Source organism: Dermacentor andersoni, chromosome 4 (assembly GCF_023375885.2).
Source record: "Dermacentor andersoni chromosome 4, qqDerAnde1_hic_scaffold, whole genome shotgun sequence".
In the NCBI taxonomy this organism is placed as follows: Eukaryota; Metazoa; Arthropoda; class Arachnida; order Ixodida; family Ixodidae; genus Dermacentor; species Dermacentor andersoni.
Genome location: NC_092817.1, coordinates 180,365,774 through 180,382,336, shown reverse-complemented (window position 1 = coordinate 180,382,336; position 16,563 = coordinate 180,365,774). Strand labels below are relative to the sequence as shown.

The window sequence follows — 16,563 nt, the reverse complement described above, 5'->3', positions numbered from 1 at the left end:
CAAGGCCCGCCCGTACCGGGAGGAAGATTTTCGAGACGCGTTGGCTAGGCAATCGCTGCTCTCTGATGTTATGGCCCTGGGGGCGTATCGGATGAGCCACGTCTGGGCCATCACGCTGAAGGATGCGGATGCCGTTAAGAAGATTGCAGGCGTCGGTGAGCTGCGCGTCAAAGAACGCCGCTGCTTGGTTATTGACCCGGCGAACCAGGACGTACGTCTCAAGCTCCATTGGCTGCTTCACACCGTGCCGGACGAGGACGAGCGTGTCGCGCTCGCACCGTACGGAAAGGTCTCCGAGGTGGCCCGGGAGCGCTGGCGTGTGCACGGCGTGTCAGAGAAAGGCTCAACGAGCAGGATGGTCACGCTGAAATTGAAAGCTGGCGTTAAACTGGACGACTTGCCCCACCAGCTTAACGTTGGGGGTGAGTTGGCACTCGTCGTTGTGCCTGGAAGGCCTCCGTTATGTCTTCGCTGCCGAGGTACGGGACACATTCGACGGGAGTGTAAGGTGCCGCGATGCGGTTTTGTCGACGTTTCGGTCACGAAGACGGTGAGTGCCCCCGTACTTATGCAAGCATCGCCGGCCCTGGAACCAGTGAAGATGGCTCGGAGCATTTGATGGATGAGGCGGACGCAGAAGAGGCAGCGAGGACAACTGGGAAAACGGAGACTAAAGATGGGCCTTCGTTTACGCCTCTGTTTAAGCAGAAGACAACGACAACGTTGACGTCTCCAGCAGTGGTGGCATCTCAGCTAGCGCAGCGTGACCCCGAAAGCGACAGCGGTCACAGTGCGGTGGCCGATACGAAAGCTTCACTGAAAACCCCGGACCGCGTGGAGCCTCGGATTGCCGACGCCATGGACGCCGACGATGAAGCGGCTGCCCTAACCGCTGGAAAACGGTCCCGCGAAGAAAGCGCCGGTGAGAACCTGCAGCCTGGTGGTAGTAGCAGTGGGGAGCCGCCTCCAAAAACGAGAGGAAGTCGACGTTCGTCGTTGAAGCCGCGTCCAAACCTTTTGGCCGAGTCACGGCAGGCAGGTAAACTGCCTCCGTAAATTTTTTCCTGTGTTCTGTGGAATGTCAGCGTCGGTTGTGTATCGACCGACACGGTGTTTTTGGCTGACTTTTCGAGTTTGCGCGCATGCAATGTGGAGGATGCGACGAGGAGGTGCCTCAGACCACTTCGAGACAAGCACCAGTCAACCCTTTGGGTGGCCAGACAGACCCCCCCGTACATCATTGGGGAACTCCAGTCGGGAAAATCACATGGTCGACAGAGGTAGGCACCATGCGGATCGCGCCCCTTTTTATTACGTAAACGTATGGTAGTTGAGCTAAGAGCCCCATTGCGTGTAGCAACTTTGAATGTTAGAGGGCTGGGAGCACGAAGGCGGCAATGTCAGCTTAATCGCCTGCTTATTGATAATGACCTTGACCTAATAGCTGTGCAAGAATCAAAGATAGAGTCGCAAGAACATGCTGACCGCATGGTGCCCCCTTTCCGCGCCAACTTTGAAGTGTGTGTGTGTCACTGCGTTGGGACATCGGGTGGATGCCTTATCTTCATTCGCAACACATTAGGTATAAGTGTGGAATCTGTATTTGCATGTGAAAGTGGCCGCCTCTTTGTTGTTGATTTTTCTTTTTCAAACCTACACTGGCGCGTTGTATGTGTTTATGCCCCCAATGTCGAAAGTGAACGTAAATGTTTTTTTGATTCCATTGAGCCGTAGTTGAATTGTGATAAGGTGTTGCTTGTATTGGGAGAATTTAACTGCGTATGTGCTGCTACTGACCGAGTGAAGTGTAGACCAGTGAGGGACAAGAGCGCGGAACTGTTGACTGAATTTGTGTATAATTATTTATTGGAGGACGTTGGAAGTGTGTTTTCGGCTGGAACACGGCCTGATTACACACACTTTCAACGCGACAGTCACGCAAGATTAGATAGGCTGTATGTTTCTGCTGATCTCGTGCCACTATGCACAGCCTATGATGTAAAACCTGTGTCGTTTAGTGATCATTGCCTTGTAAGCGCGACTTTTGGAACGAAGGGAAGGAAATCACGCTTTAATTGGTACCTTTGGAAACTAAATGAGAAAATTTTAGACGACGAAGGATTTGTCAAGGAAATTAAAAGTGATCTTGATGGGGTACTAGCTGAGCAAGTGGACTGCTTTGCCGTTGAATGGGAAAGTTTCAAAGAAAGAGTGAAGCTTAAAGCTATAGTAAAAAGTAGCGCAATTCGGTATAAACAGAAAGAAAAAGAAAGGGAACTTCGCGAACAACTTGAGTGCTTGGTTAGGATGGAAACCAATAAGCCAGGAAATTTTAGTAAAGAAATAAAAGAAGTGAAGTGTCAGATCGAAACAATTGACACTGACAGGTATAGAGCAGCAATAATACGCTCAAGGAGCGATAACTTGTGGGCAGGCGAAGCGCTTACAAAGCGGGCGCTATCAGATGAAAAGCGTTACGCTTTCCAGAAGGAAATCAGGCAAGTAAGATACGAGGGGCACATTACAAGCGACCCTAGTGAGATTCAGCGCGCTATTACGGAATACTTTGCTGAACTTTTCGGCAATAGGCGCGAGCATGCGCAAGGGTTTGAAGGGGATTTCCTCCGACTAATGCCAACACTCGACAATGATGTAAAAGAGCGTCTTGAATTGCCTATTACTTTGGAAGAGATCGAGAAAGCAATAGATGATCTTCCGTCTGGAAAAGCGCCGGGGCCAGATGGGCTGAACGCTGCCTTCTATAAAACCTTTAAACATGATGTTTCTCAGTTCTTGTTACAAGTGATGACAGAAGCCTATGAACGCAAAAAAGATCCACTGTCCTTTGGTATTTCACACATTGTACTTATTCCCAAGTCTGATGATCCGGAGAAACGAATGATAGTGGGTTCCTACAGACCTATCAGCCTCACTAATGTCGACTACAAGGTGTACATGAAAGTACTAGCCAAACGACTTCAGAGTGTAATCGACAAATTAGTAGGGCCACACCAAACCTGTGGCATCAGAGGACGCAGCATTGCTACAAATATACATGTGGCCAGAACCGTATTGGAATGTGTTGACGCGCTTGGAAGCCAGGTAGCTATGATACAGCTGGACTTGGCTAAAGCGTTCGACCGCGTTTCACATGACATTCTTTTCTCCATTCTAGAGCACGCTAACCTGGGTAGTGTAATAGTAGAAGGAGTAAATATGGCGTGCGCAAATTGTATGACACGCATTATAGTTAATGGTGACCTTACTGAGTGCCTCACAGTGCGTTCTTCGGTGAGGCAAGGTTGTCCGCTCTCTCCCCTGCTTCTTGCAGCGTATCTAGAGCCTTTATGTCTGGCCATTATCAACAGTGACTACGTCACGGGTTTCAAGCTGCAATCTGCTCAGGTGAAACTTCTTGCGTATGCGGACGACATAGCGGTATTTTGCACGAACAGAGAAAGCATTTGTGAAGTTACAAACATTCTGGAAAGATTTTGTAACCAGACTGGATGTCAAGTAAACTGGGAAAAAAGTTCTGGATTTTGGCACGGGGAATGGGATATTACACCACAATTTTTCTCACGGCTGCAATGGTCTCCCATGCCAACGCGATACCTTGGTGTGCCCCTAGAATGTTATCGCGATCCCAGCCCACTTTGGAACGAAGAGATGTCAAGGGCGAGAGAGAAAGCGGGAGCATGGCAGGGAAGGAATCTGTCAATTTTCTCACGTGCCTTTGTCTGCAATGTATTTCTAATTTCAAAAATATGGTACCTCATGAATGTGCTGTGTGCTTCGCGGACCTCTATTCAAAAACTGCATCGTATATTTGCCGTCTTTCTTTCGACTTCGACCTGGGAAAAAACGAGGAGAACAAACCTGTTTCTTTCAGTGAAGAGTGGAGGCCTTGGACTGGTTCATTTGTTTTTGCGTCAAGTGGTATCACGCTTTATTTTCTTTCGTGATCAAAATGACACCTTCTTAAGAACGGTTATACAGGTCCGATTGCAGAGGCTACTCCCAAGAAAGATAGTGTCCTCTGGTGAAAACTTGTGCGGTGCTGTAACCGGATTATTGCGCGAGGTTGTGCTTTCTTGTAAGTTGTTAGAAGTGCGTTTTTCCCCAGACTATTTGTACAGTGTTCCCAAGAAAAAGCTGTACAAAGATCTTGTGGATATCATGCTGCCGGTGCCATTGTACCGGGCGCCTTATCGTGGAGGCCCAGGGCAGAATATTTTAAAGCGAGTGAAGAAGATGCCAGTTAGGCCAGGCGTGAAAACATTCTTTTTCAAGTTACACTCTAATACATTACCTGTCAAAACGTGGCTTCAAGAAAAGGGAATCTTTGTCCCTTGGACAACGAACTGTATTTTATGTAAGAGGCCAGAGACAGTCGAACATGTTTTTCTGGACTGCTGGGACGCGTTATTCCACTGGGACGTCCTACAGAGAACTATAAAGAAAGAGTTACCACTAGACCCTTATGGTATCAGGTTTTTACCGGTTGATCACGAAGATGTGCCATATGATTTGTTCATGCTTCTTGGCCTCCACAGCTTGTGGAAAACACGAATGCAAGTAAGGCATGCAGATGTTAATACGCGCAGTGCACGTGAAAACTTTATTGAAAGCGCTGCTTACTTACGGGAATGCATCCGGGCACAGCATGACCCACCTCAGTGGGTAACACTTCTTGATGATTTAGTGTGTTTGAAGAAATTTTAACTTTGCTCGCCTCAGCTCAAGCGTAGCTGAAGTGCTTTATCGTTTGTGACTTATTGTTCCTCATGTGAACTTCGGAAATAAAGAAAAAAAAAAGCCAGTGTAAGGTGTTTAAAAGGGCTTCACAGAAGCCAATCGGTCTAGTACAGGAAGCCATTCCGGGGGTTCACATAGTGCTCTGAACAAGTCGCGTGTGTATATAATGCTCTCAACAAAATAGTGTCTTGCTGAGTGAGCCTGTATATGACAATGCCTGATGTCCATTCTCGTCTTCCATACGCTCTGCATGCAAAGCAGCATTAGCATATCACTCGGCGCTTCCCCTGTTTCAGCACGTGGAAGAAACCGGATTCCAAAAGGGCTTATCAGCAATTCTCTTTTAAGTGTTCTTTGTAGGACCCCCACAGAAAAACGGCGTCATGGCAGTCAATAAAAATATGCTCAATTGATTCTGGCTCATTACAGATTAAGCAGTTTACCGACCAAGGTACAAAAAGACCTTTGCTTTGTAACCATGGCTTTACAGGGAGAGTGTCGGTATGTAATTGAAAAAAGAACGTTTTAGCAGAGGGTCTCACTGGCATTCTTTTAACGCGCTTTAGCACATCGCGCTCAGGACCTAGCCTGTAGGCAGCTCGGTAAACCGGTAATGGTAAAAATACATCGAGAATATCAGAATACAAACGCTTTTTCGTGACATCGCACAAGTATTCATATGAGAACCTTGCCTTGAGCAGGCGTACAGAAGTAACCACTTCACGCAAATAAGGACTGAGCGGTCCAGCTCCGAAAGAAACAGATGACACGACAAAGTCAGATAGATAATCATGCAATCGTGCTTGGATCAAAGTTCTCAAAAACGCATCAGTTTGGTCCCACACAAAGAAGAATCTGCTTACCAGCTGCTTGAAAAACAGGTGTGAGAGCCCTAGCCCACCATTTTTCACCTTGTGAAACAAATTGCACCGGCTTGTGCGCTCCCATTGCGATCCCCAAATAAAGGTCGCAAACACTCGGTGGATTTTTTGAACCGAAGTTCTTGCCATGGCCATCACTTGCAACACGTAGAACACTTTTGCAATTAAGAACATATTACAAACGGAAGCTCTTGCGAACATTGAAAAGTTATGGCCACCCCATTTATCGGTAGCATTTTTGACGCGTTTATTTTCCTCAGACCAATATTCATCAGCATTGAGGTAGTTATTTAGCGGGGCACCGAGGTACTTTCCGGGGGAGGCGGTCCAATTCATATTACAGTACACCTCGAGTGTGCTCTGCCAGTTGCCATGCCAAAATTCAAGGCATTTCGGCCAACTGATCACGCTACCAGTTGCTGTGCAGAACGCCTTAGCAACACTGACAACTTCCTGCACGCTTCTAGCATCAGTGCAAAACACGGCTATGTCGTCCGCGTACGCTAAGACCCTAACTTCACTGCTGAAAAAAGTGATTAAGCCTCCAATACATGGTGTTGCAAACAAACGTAAACAAAACGGCTCCAAGTATATCGCAAAAAGTAGAGGGGACAACGCACATCCTTGTTTCACACTCGACCGCACAGGATTTGACATACCTAATTCTTTGTTGATCACTAATTTGGCTGTGCAATCATGATACACCGTTTTAACACCTTCAGTAATTACAGATCCAACATTTACGTGCTCCAGCAATAAAAACAGAACTTCGTGTACAACTTTGTCGAACGCTTTATGTAAATCTAGCTGAATCATAGCTACGCGGTCATGCATTGCGTCACAACATTCGAGAATACTTCTTGCTATGTGTATGTTTGTAAAAATTGTTCTACCTTTAATTCCACAGGTTTGATGCGGGCCGACGAGGGACTTAATAACCTTTCGGAGCCTTCTAGCTAACATTTTCATGTATATTTTATAGTCTGTATTGGTCAAACTAATGGGACGGTAGGACTCAACTGAAAGAAATTTTGCAGGATCGTCAGTTTTGGGGATCATTACTATGTGCGCTGTCCTGAACGAGAGAGGCGCTTGCTTTTTTTCATAGCATTCAGCGATCCCTCGGTGTAAAGCCACTGCCATTTCTGCCTTAAAAAATTTGTATACGGCTGCACCCAGTCCATCTGGCCCAGGTGACTTGCCATTACCCAAGTCATCGATTGCCGCTTCAATTTCGGCCACGGTAATTTCAGATTCCAGTGATTCTCTAACCGTGTCCTCTAATCTTGGCATAAGAGTTAGAAAGTGGACTTTGAAGTACTCGGGGTCATAAATTCTTCCTCCAAGAAGTTCGGTATAAAATTCAATAAATGCATGTTTTATCTCTTCGCTTTCTCGTGTAATTTTGTTGTAATATCGAATTTCATTTATCTCCTTATTTGCAGCATGCTTCTTTTCTTCACTTAGCACACGCTTAGTGGGCGTTTCGCCCAGCCACAACTTTTCAGTGCGCGCCCTTATCATAGCGCCGCGCTACTTATCTTCGTCGATCAACTCGAGTTTCGCTTTCACCTCTCGTATTTCTTTCTTAAACGCTCCAGGCACTTCATGTTCTACCCCTAACATGTACACCAGTTCTCTGTGTAACTGTTTCTCTTGTTGCCTTTCCTTGTGACGCAATACGCATGCTCTATCGATGGCAGCAATTTTAATGTCGCATTTAAACTGCTCCCACACTGAAATGAAACAGTTGGTTTCCGTATGCAGGGCATTTGAAAGATACTCCTTGGCTTTCGTGACAAACAATTCATCTTGCAGCAGTTTTTCATTGAACTTCCACAGGAACCAATTAAACTTGACACTCTTTCGTTTTTCGCCAATCGTAATCGAAACCAAACTATGATCGCTAAAACTGAGATATTGTGTTTCATAAGAGAAATACAGTGGTACAAACTTCGCCGGTACGTATATTCTATCAAGCCTCGCATGGGAATTACCTTGAAAGTGCGTATACCGTGCTTGGCCATCTCGCGCCATTGCATAACCAATGTCCTCAAGCTCTCTCTCAATTACTATCGCGTTCAACAGCTCAGCGCTTCTATCGCGTACTTTGAGGCTCGTCGTTTTATCTTCAGCTGTACAGACGCAGTTGAAATCCCCAAGAAACACAACATGTCGTTCTGATTTCAAAAGTCTTTCAGCATACTTAAACCAAATTTCGCGTTCATGAATTTTGTTCGGTGCGTAGATACACACAGCGCGCCACAGTAGACCAGCAAAAATAAAATCACATGCGACAAGTCTCCCACTTTCGCAGGTGGACACTTTTTCTACAACCGATATGCTATTGCGAATAAAAATGACGCAGCCTCCTGACCGTCCAACAGCATGGCACACACATACACTGTATCTAGATCGATAAACTTGAACCATCTGTTCTGTTTGCTTCTCACTGTCAATTTTTGTTTCTTGTACAGCCAGAAGGTCAACGTCATTCTCTAAAAGCATGCGACTAATCTGGCACTGCCGCCTGCGCGAACACATTCCTCGCACATTCAATGTCGCAACGCGTAGACTAGATTTAAAGTTAGACGCCATCTCATGGGGTTGCTTGGCCAAGCGTCCTACTCACATCGAAGCTGTGGGGTTCTTGTGGTCATCGTTGAAGGCTATTGGAACGGGTCCTCCGCTAGGGCGGACGCGTTTTAGGGGCCACCCTACTGCCAGACGGCACGTTCGGCTTCGGTTTAAGCATAGACCACCGCGTAGTCGATGCCTTCGTTGGAGGTTCGCCGGTGCCTGACGCAGTAGTTATTCCTGTATTGCCAGTGTCTTCGTGAGCACGCTTTGCAGCGATGCTTCCGGTCATAAGCATCTCGACGTCCGATGCTTCCTGGCCAAATTCTTGCGGCAGTGACGATGACGCGCTTGCTGCCTTCACGCCTGCGTCGCATGTTGCAGTCTCTGGCATCGTTTCCGGGGCTGCAGCCAAGGGCTCACCCATGTTGGACGCCGCAGATCCCGAAGAAGCTAGCAGGGAGGACAACGACGTGGCGAAGACTCCTGCAAAGCCCCTTGAACCCTCCCCAGGAGCTGTCCAGGAAGGGAACTATACTAACGAGGAGACATGAAAGGTGCCACCTAAAGCAGTATATACACGATTTGAAAAAAAAAAATTGACAAAAGCGTTTGCGCAATCTTACCCACAAGTGGAAAAAAATAGACAGCTACTGGGGAGGAGTGTCGAGTGCGGCGCCACGTGCGCCTATAAACAAGAAGGAAAAAAGAAACACTCCCCGTCGGGGAATCGAACCCCGGTCTCCCGCGTGACAGGCGGGGATACTGGCCACTATACTAACGAGGAGACATGAAAGGTGCCACCTAAAGCAGTATATACACGATTTGAAAAAAAAAATAGACAAAAGCGTATGCGCAATCTTACCCACAAGTGGAAAAAAATAGACAGCTTCTGGGGAGGAGTGTCGAGTGCGGCGCCACGTGCGCCTACAAACAAGAAGGAAAAAAGAAACACTCCCCGTCGGGGAATCGAACCCCGGTCTCCCGCGTGACAGGCGGGGATACTGGCCACTATACTAACGAGGTTTTTTTTTTTTTGTTTTCTTTATTGCCGGATTTCTCCTCGTACAATGGACAGGAATTCTTGGTGGAATTCGACATACATACACTTAGGTTGTACTAAAAACGAGACTCGTACTTTGTCTCGTGTTGTTAGGTTAGTACGGCTCTTGGGTTAGCAACTGGTCAAACACAGGTAGCCATTCAGGAGGATCGGAAAGTGTCCTGTAGACGTCGCGGACGTACATAATAGCGTCTCTGAAGTACACTTTTGACGGTTGTGATTTAACATTCTCGTGTCTTACATCCATTCGCGTCTTCCATACACTGCGCATTGTCAACAACATCAGGATATCACACGGCACGTCCCCTGTCTGATCAAACGGCAGAAATCGAATCCCGTGAGGTGTAAGTGGAAGGTGCTTTTTGAGTGTCCTTTGTAAAATGTCCCACAGAAAAACAGAGTCTGAACAGTCTAAAAATACGTGCTCGATGGTTTCGGGCTTATTGCATATTGTACAGTTAGTACTCCAAGGGACAAAAATACCTTTTTCTTTAAGCCAGGGTTTTACAGGGAGCGTGCCGGTGTGAAGAAAGAAGAAAAACGTCTTGGTCGACGCTCTAACAGGCATCTTTTTAACGCGACTCAAAACATTACGTTCTCGTCCTAGTACATATAAGGAACGATAGATCGGCACAGGACACATCACATCAAGCAAGTCTCTGTACAATTTTTTCTTTGTTACAGCCGAGAGATATTCAGTCTAAAAGTGGCTTTTCAAAAAACGAAAAGCATCAACGACTTCTTTCATAAACCCTTTCAATGGAACATGATTAGTACAATACGATGACACTATGTATTCAGGTAATGGCTGGCTCAATAACGCTTGACAAATACTCTGCAGGAAAGCATCGTTCTGTTGCCTCAAGAAAAAGAACCGTGTAACAACTTGTTTAAGAAATAAATGCGATAAGCCTAGCCCTCCGCTTTTAACCAACTGAAATAAGTTCAGGCGACTAGTACGCTCCCAGTTCGACCCCCAGATAAACACAGCAAACAGTCTGCGTAACTTTTGCACAGACATCCTTGCCATGCAAAGCACTTGCATCATATAGAAAACTTTTGTTACGATGAACATATTACACACAGTTGCACGTGTAAAGATTGAGAAATCGCGTCCGCCCCATTTTGTTGTTTGGGATTTAACCCGGTCAATTTCACCCACCCATTGGTCTTTGTTTCCGCGATAGTGTTCCAAAGGAATGCCAAGGTATTTGCCCGGCGTATCAGTAAACCTTATACCTTCGATTTGTGTCGGCCTCTCGTCCCATTCACCGTGCCAGAATCCTAGGCATTTTTGTCAACTAATGGCGCTTCCAGTTAGGCTGCAAAAGGTTTTTGCTTCCTTAATGGCACTTTCGATGCTTTTTTGAGTTCGGCAAAAGATTGCGATGTCGTCTGCGTATGAGAGGATTTTAATTTCGTGCGTTAAGAAGCGATAGCCGCATATCGTTTTGTTGTTCAGAATTTTTAAACAGAACGGTTCAAGATATATGGCGAATAGCAGGCTTGAGGCTGGGCATCCTTGGCGCACACTAGACCTTACTGGGATTCCTTCGCTAAGCATTTTGTTAATGATAAGCTTAGTAGTACAGTTTTTATATGCCATTTTCACGCCTTCACTTATTACGCTGCCTACGTTAACTTGTTCTAGCACTGCGAACAGTATGCCATGTGCGACTTTGTCGAAAGCTTTCTCTAGATCTAGTTGAAGCATTGCTATCTTTCCGGAAAAAGTGTCACAACCTTCTAGTATGCTTCTGGTGGTATGTATGTTTGTGAATATGCTTCGTCCTTTAATCCCGCATGTTTGATGCGGGCCAACTATAGCTGTAATTACTGACTGGAGTCTTCTTGCTACTACTTTCATAAAGATCTTATAATCTACATTTGTCAAACTTATGGGCCGATAAGACTCTACTGACTGCAATTTGGAAGGTTCATCGGTTTTAGGAATTAGAACTACGTGACTTAGTTTGAACGATGGAGGCATTTGTTTGCTATCGTAGGCTTCTGCTATAACATGGTATAGTATTTCTGCTACTTCATCCTTAAAAACTTTATAGAACGCTGATCCGAGGCCATCTGGCCCAGGCGTTTTTCCTTTGCTCAAATCTTCAATTGCTTGTTTGATTTCATCTCTAGTAATTTGTCTTTCAAGCTCTAGTTTAATATCCTCGTCAAGCCTTGGCATTTGCTTAACATAGTCGTTTATAAATATATCATTTACTTGCACTTCGTTGCCGAGCAAACTACGGTATCGCTCTACAAATGCTGTTTCAATGACGCTCTTATCTGTCGAGACTTCGTTTTGGTAGCGAATTTCATTTATTTCGTTTTTTGTTGCAAATCCTTTTTCTTCACCGATCGCCCTCTTAGTTGGTCGTTCACCTAACCAAAGCCTCTCTGAACGCGCTCTAATAACAGCGCCTTTATATTTTTCTTCTTCCATCTGTTCCATCTGTCTTTTAACATCTTCGACTTCACTTTTAAACAAACCCGGTATTGTAGTCCCTGCATTCAAAAGGAAATCAAGTGTGCACCGTAGTTCTTTTTCCTTTTGTTTTTCTTTATGTCGTAGTATGCATGATCTGTCTATTGCACTTAGTTTAACTTCGCACTTGAATTGTTCCCAAGCTTCGATGAAATTTGTGTGACTCGTGGACACTCTTTCCAATTTCTCGCGTACTATTTGGACAAATGTGTCATCGGTTAAGGGCTGTTCATTTAATTTCCACAGTTCCCAGTTGAATGCAGAGACTTTGCGCTTTCTACCTATTTCAAACATCACGAAGCTGTGATCACTAAAACTAACATGTTTCACAGCATAGTTACAACACATAGACATAACATTCGAAGAGATATAAACGCGATCTAATCTTGCGTGGCTTTCGCCCTGAAAGTGGGTAAATTGCACTTGATTTCCACGGAATATGTCCCCTACATCAACAAGGCCACATTCATCCACCAACGCCTTAAGCTGTAGGGCACTTTTGTCCCGTACTGGTTCATTCTTAACTGAGTCTTCGGGCATGCAAATACAATTAAAATAGCCAAGCAAAATGACTTGCCTGTCACACTTTAGAAAGCCAGCTAACAATCAAAAAAAACTTTTCTTTCTGTAATTTGGTTCGGCGCGTACACACATACTATTCGCCATTGTACTTGGTTTAAATAAAAGTCACACAATGCTAGGCGTCCGTCATCAGAGGTGATAACACCCTCTTCAACGATTCCGACACCTCGTTTCAGAAAGATAGCACAACCGCCAGACTTTCCAACGGCATGGCAAACAAACGTTGAAATCTAATGCGTAAGTTTGGACCATGCGGTCCGCCTGCTCCTCGCTGTCTATTTTTGATTCCTGTAAGGCTAGAATATCGATGGTATTTTCTTTTAGCAGACGTCTTAACTGCACTTGCCGCTTTCTTGCCGTGAGACCGCGCACATTTAGCGTGCCTATTCTTAATGCCGATAAGGACGTTGAATTCATAGAAAGCGAAAGGTCAAGCGGACCGCTGGGTGATTGTGCCGAATTGACAGGACGCACACTTACACTGTTATTTCGCACTGATTCGGGGTGCTTCGTCAAGCATGGCGAAGCCGAGGTGTTTTCCTTGTCGGTAGGCATGGCGACGTTCCATGCTGCGCGTCCCGCTCCAGTCTAGCAGTAAAGTCATCCCCCGTACAGTGCCCTCCGCTAACGCGGAGGCCCTGTCGGTGTCGTCCTCCTGTCTGGAGGCACGTTGGGCTTCACCTTCAGGGGAGCCCTACGGTGGGACCCTGCCTTTTGGGGCGGTTCACCGGCGTTGACCTTCTCGCGGTTGTCGTCTTCGGTGGTAATTTCCCGTGGTCTCTTTGAGACGGCGACGCCAGGGTTGGACTTTCCTTCTTCCAAGTTGATGCCCTCCATTGCGCTTCCGCTCTCTTCCGTCTCGACTGTTTCGCTAATGGCAGCACAGTTGCTAGGGGTTTTCTCAGCCTCTGGCGTATTCTGTGGTACGTCGTTCTTTCCATTGTCACTGGCCGCAGCTTTCATATGTCCCTTGTTTTCGGATGGGACAGAAGGCGTGGCACCCGACGTTGTCGGCTTCTCGCCTCCACTGACGGTCCCTTCCGCGTCGACTTGGTCCATGAGGTGCTCATCGACGGTGTGGCTTCGCCCAGTTCCGGTCACACTGGCGTAGCTACGCGCGCATTGACTCTCGTCGTGGCCATAGCGACGACAGAGCTTGCAACGCGGAACTCGGCACTCGCGCCGTATGTGACTGGTGCCATGGCACCGGAGGCAGAGCGGGGGTCTGCCTGGGACGTGCACGAGCGCATGGTCTTCCCCGACGCGAAGTTGATGAGGCAGGTCTTCCACGGTAACGCCTACCTTCAGTCGTAAGGACACCAGGCGCGTGTGGGAGCCTTTGTCGTTGCAGCCTGCAACGCGCCACTTTCCCCTCGAAATTTCGCTGACCTTGCCAAAAGGCGCCAGGGCGCCTCTGACTTCTTCGTCCGGAGTCGTATGTAGAAGCCAATACAGCTTCATCCTGACGTCTTGATTTCGAGGGTCTATTACCATGCATCGGTGGTCCTTTACACTGAAGGCTGGAGCAGACAAAATCTTTTGTTTGCCCGTTTCGTCCTTGAAAGTGATGGCCCAGACGTGGTTCATCTGATAGGCACCGAGGGCCTCAACTTCCGGCATCAGCTGCAGATAGTCAAGTGCCTCACGGAAATACTCGACTCGGTAGGGCCTCGCCTTCACGTCTCCGTGCAAAAAAACGGTCGTTGTAACAGTCGATCCTGTAGGTAGTTGCGGCAAAATAACCTGGTAGTCATCCTTCGGTGTGTCGTTCAACCTGAGACCGCGGCCCTGCTGGGCCGCTGTAACCGCCCCTTCGGAGCAAAACATTCCGCGACCGTTCACTGCGGTGGCCAGAAGTGGAATCCACTATACTAACGAGGAGACATGAAAGGTGCCAGCTAGAGCAGTATATACACGATTTGAAAAAAAAAACATAGGCAAAAGCGTTCACGCAATCTTACCCACAAGTGGAAAAAAATAGAGACAGCTACTGGGGTGGAGTGTCGAGTGCGGGGCTGCGTGCGCCTACAAACAAGAATCAAGAAAGAAACACTCCCCGTCGGGGAATCGAACCCCGGGCTCCCGCGTTACAGGCGGGGATACTGGCCACTATACTAACGAGGAGACATGCGATGTGCCAGCTAAAGCAGTAAACAAACGATTCGAAAAAAAAATAAATATGCATAAGCGTTCACGCAATCTTACCCACAAGTGGAAAAATATAGATACAGCTACTGGGGTGGAGTGTCGAGTGCGGGGCTGCGTGCGCCTACAAACAAGAATGAAGAAAGAAACTCTCCCCGTCGGGGAATCGAACCCCGGTCTCCCGCGTGACAGGCGGGGATACTGGCCACTATACTAACGAGGAGATATGCGATGGGCCAGCTAAAGCAGTATATAGACGATTTGAAAAAAAAAAATATGCAAAAGCGTTCACGCAATCTTACCCACAAGTGGAAAAATATAGATACAGCTACTGGGGTGGAGTGTCGAGTGCGGGGCTGCGTGCGCCTACAAACAAGAATGAAGAAAGAAACACTCCCCGTCGGGGAATCGAACCCCGGTCTCCCGCGTGACAGGCGGGGATACTGGCCACTATACTAACGAGGAGACATGCGATGTGCCAGCTAAAGCAGTATATAAACGATACGAAAAAAAAATAAATATGCAAAAGCGTTCACGCAATCTTACCCACAAGTGGAAAAATATAGATACAGCTACTGGGGTGGAGTGTCGAGTGCGGGGCTGCGTGCGCCTACAAACAAGAATGAAGAAAGAAACACTCCCCATCGGGGAATTGAACCCCGGTCTCCCGCGTGACAGGCGGGGATACTGGCCACTATATTAACGAGGAGACATGTCATGTGCCAGCTAAAGCAGTATATAGACGATTTGAAAAAAAAAATATGCAAAAGCGTTCACGCAATCTTACCCACAAGTGGAAAAATATAGATACAGCTACTGGGGGGGAGTGTCGAGTGCGGGGCTGCGTGCGCCTACAAACAAGAATGAAGAAAGAAACACTCCCCTTCGGGGAATCGAACCCCGGTCTTTTTTTTTTTTTTTTCTTTATTGCCAATCCTCGACATGTCACCACAACACACATTCCTTAAATGATATACACAGAAACGAAAGAAAAAGACAAAAAGGAAATAATGAATACAAAAACGGAACAAGAAACAGTAATATACACATTCGTTGCCGTCCGCTACTGTGGCATGACATTGTCGTATTAAAATTCCTTGAGCGCTGTCAGGGGTTCAACCCTCGGCAGCCACTCAGGAACAGGCTGTTGCAACTTCTGCACTTCTACATATTTTTGCATACATTCTCGAAAGTATAAACGCGCCGGTCGGGCATCCGGGTCACAATGGTAGCCCGCCATTCTTGCGCGCCATAAACAGTGGAGGCCTGTTAGCATGATAAGGTCGTACGGGAATCCTTCGTCATCATTAACTGCCAGAAACCTGATTCCGTGTGGATCTATCGGTAACTCCTTTTTCAAAGTCCTTTGCAACACGTCCCAGAAGAAAACCCCCTCCCAACAGTGGATGAAGACATGATCTATGCTTTCCGGTTTTTTACAAATGAGGCAGTGGGTTCCCCACGGCATGTAGAACCCACGTTGTTCCAGGAAAATTTTAACAGATAAGGTACCGGTATGTAATTTAAAGAAGAAAGATTTCGTGGCTGGTTGAACTGGCATCATCTTCACCCTTTTCAAGACGTCTAGGCCTGGGCCTCCACTGTACACGGCTCTGTACATGGGTACAAGCAATACACTATCACACAAATCACGGTATAACTTTTTCCGTTTTGCATTCCACAAATATTCACTTGAAAAACGAACACGCAAAAAAGAAACACTATCAACTATTTCCCGAAAGAACCCACGGACAGATCCTGGCATTATTTCGGTACCTACTACAAACTCGGGAAGTGATCTTGAAAGCCTCATTTGGATCACCGTGCGCAGAAATGGGTCGTTTGTATCTCGAAAGAAGAAGAATCTATTCACCAGTTGACGCAAGAAAAGGTGCGCCAACCCCAGACCACCATCCTTCACGCGTCGGAAGAGATTATCTCGGCTGCATCGCTCCCAGCTCGATGCCCACACGAATACAGCGAACACGCGGTGCAGTTTCTGCACATTAATCCGAGAGCACTGTAGGACCTGCATCACGTACCAGATCTTTGTCACGAGAAACGTG

At 46.8% G+C, this 16,563-nt stretch overlaps 6 non-coding genes across 6 annotated transcripts; all 6 read right to left on the bottom strand.

Annotated features, from left to right (window-relative positions):
* Positions 1 to 8,931: 8,931 nt before the first annotated feature.
* Positions 8,932 to 9,003, bottom strand: TRNAD-GUC (transfer RNA aspartic acid (anticodon GUC)). Its single transcript has one exon. It is a non-coding gene; the product is annotated as a tRNA-Asp (tRNA).
* A 167-nt stretch (positions 9,004 to 9,170) lies between these two features.
* On the bottom strand, positions 9,171 to 9,242 carry TRNAD-GUC (transfer RNA aspartic acid (anticodon GUC)). Its single transcript has one exon. It is a non-coding gene; the product is annotated as a tRNA-Asp (tRNA).
* A 5,162-nt stretch (positions 9,243 to 14,404) lies between these two features.
* Positions 14,405 to 14,476, bottom strand: TRNAY-GUA (transfer RNA tyrosine (anticodon GUA)). The gene has a single exon. It is a non-coding gene; the product is annotated as a tRNA-Tyr (tRNA).
* A 172-nt stretch (positions 14,477 to 14,648) lies between these two features.
* Positions 14,649 to 14,720, bottom strand: TRNAD-GUC (transfer RNA aspartic acid (anticodon GUC)). Its single transcript has one exon. It is a non-coding gene; the product is annotated as a tRNA-Asp (tRNA).
* Positions 14,721 to 14,890: 170 nt separating this feature from the next.
* Positions 14,891 to 14,962, bottom strand: TRNAD-GUC (transfer RNA aspartic acid (anticodon GUC)). Its single transcript has one exon. It is a non-coding gene; the product is annotated as a tRNA-Asp (tRNA).
* Positions 14,963 to 15,134: 172 nt separating this feature from the next.
* On the bottom strand, positions 15,135 to 15,206 carry TRNAD-GUC (transfer RNA aspartic acid (anticodon GUC)). Its single transcript has one exon. It is a non-coding gene; the product is annotated as a tRNA-Asp (tRNA).
* Between the last annotated feature and the right edge of the window lie 1,357 nt (positions 15,207 to 16,563).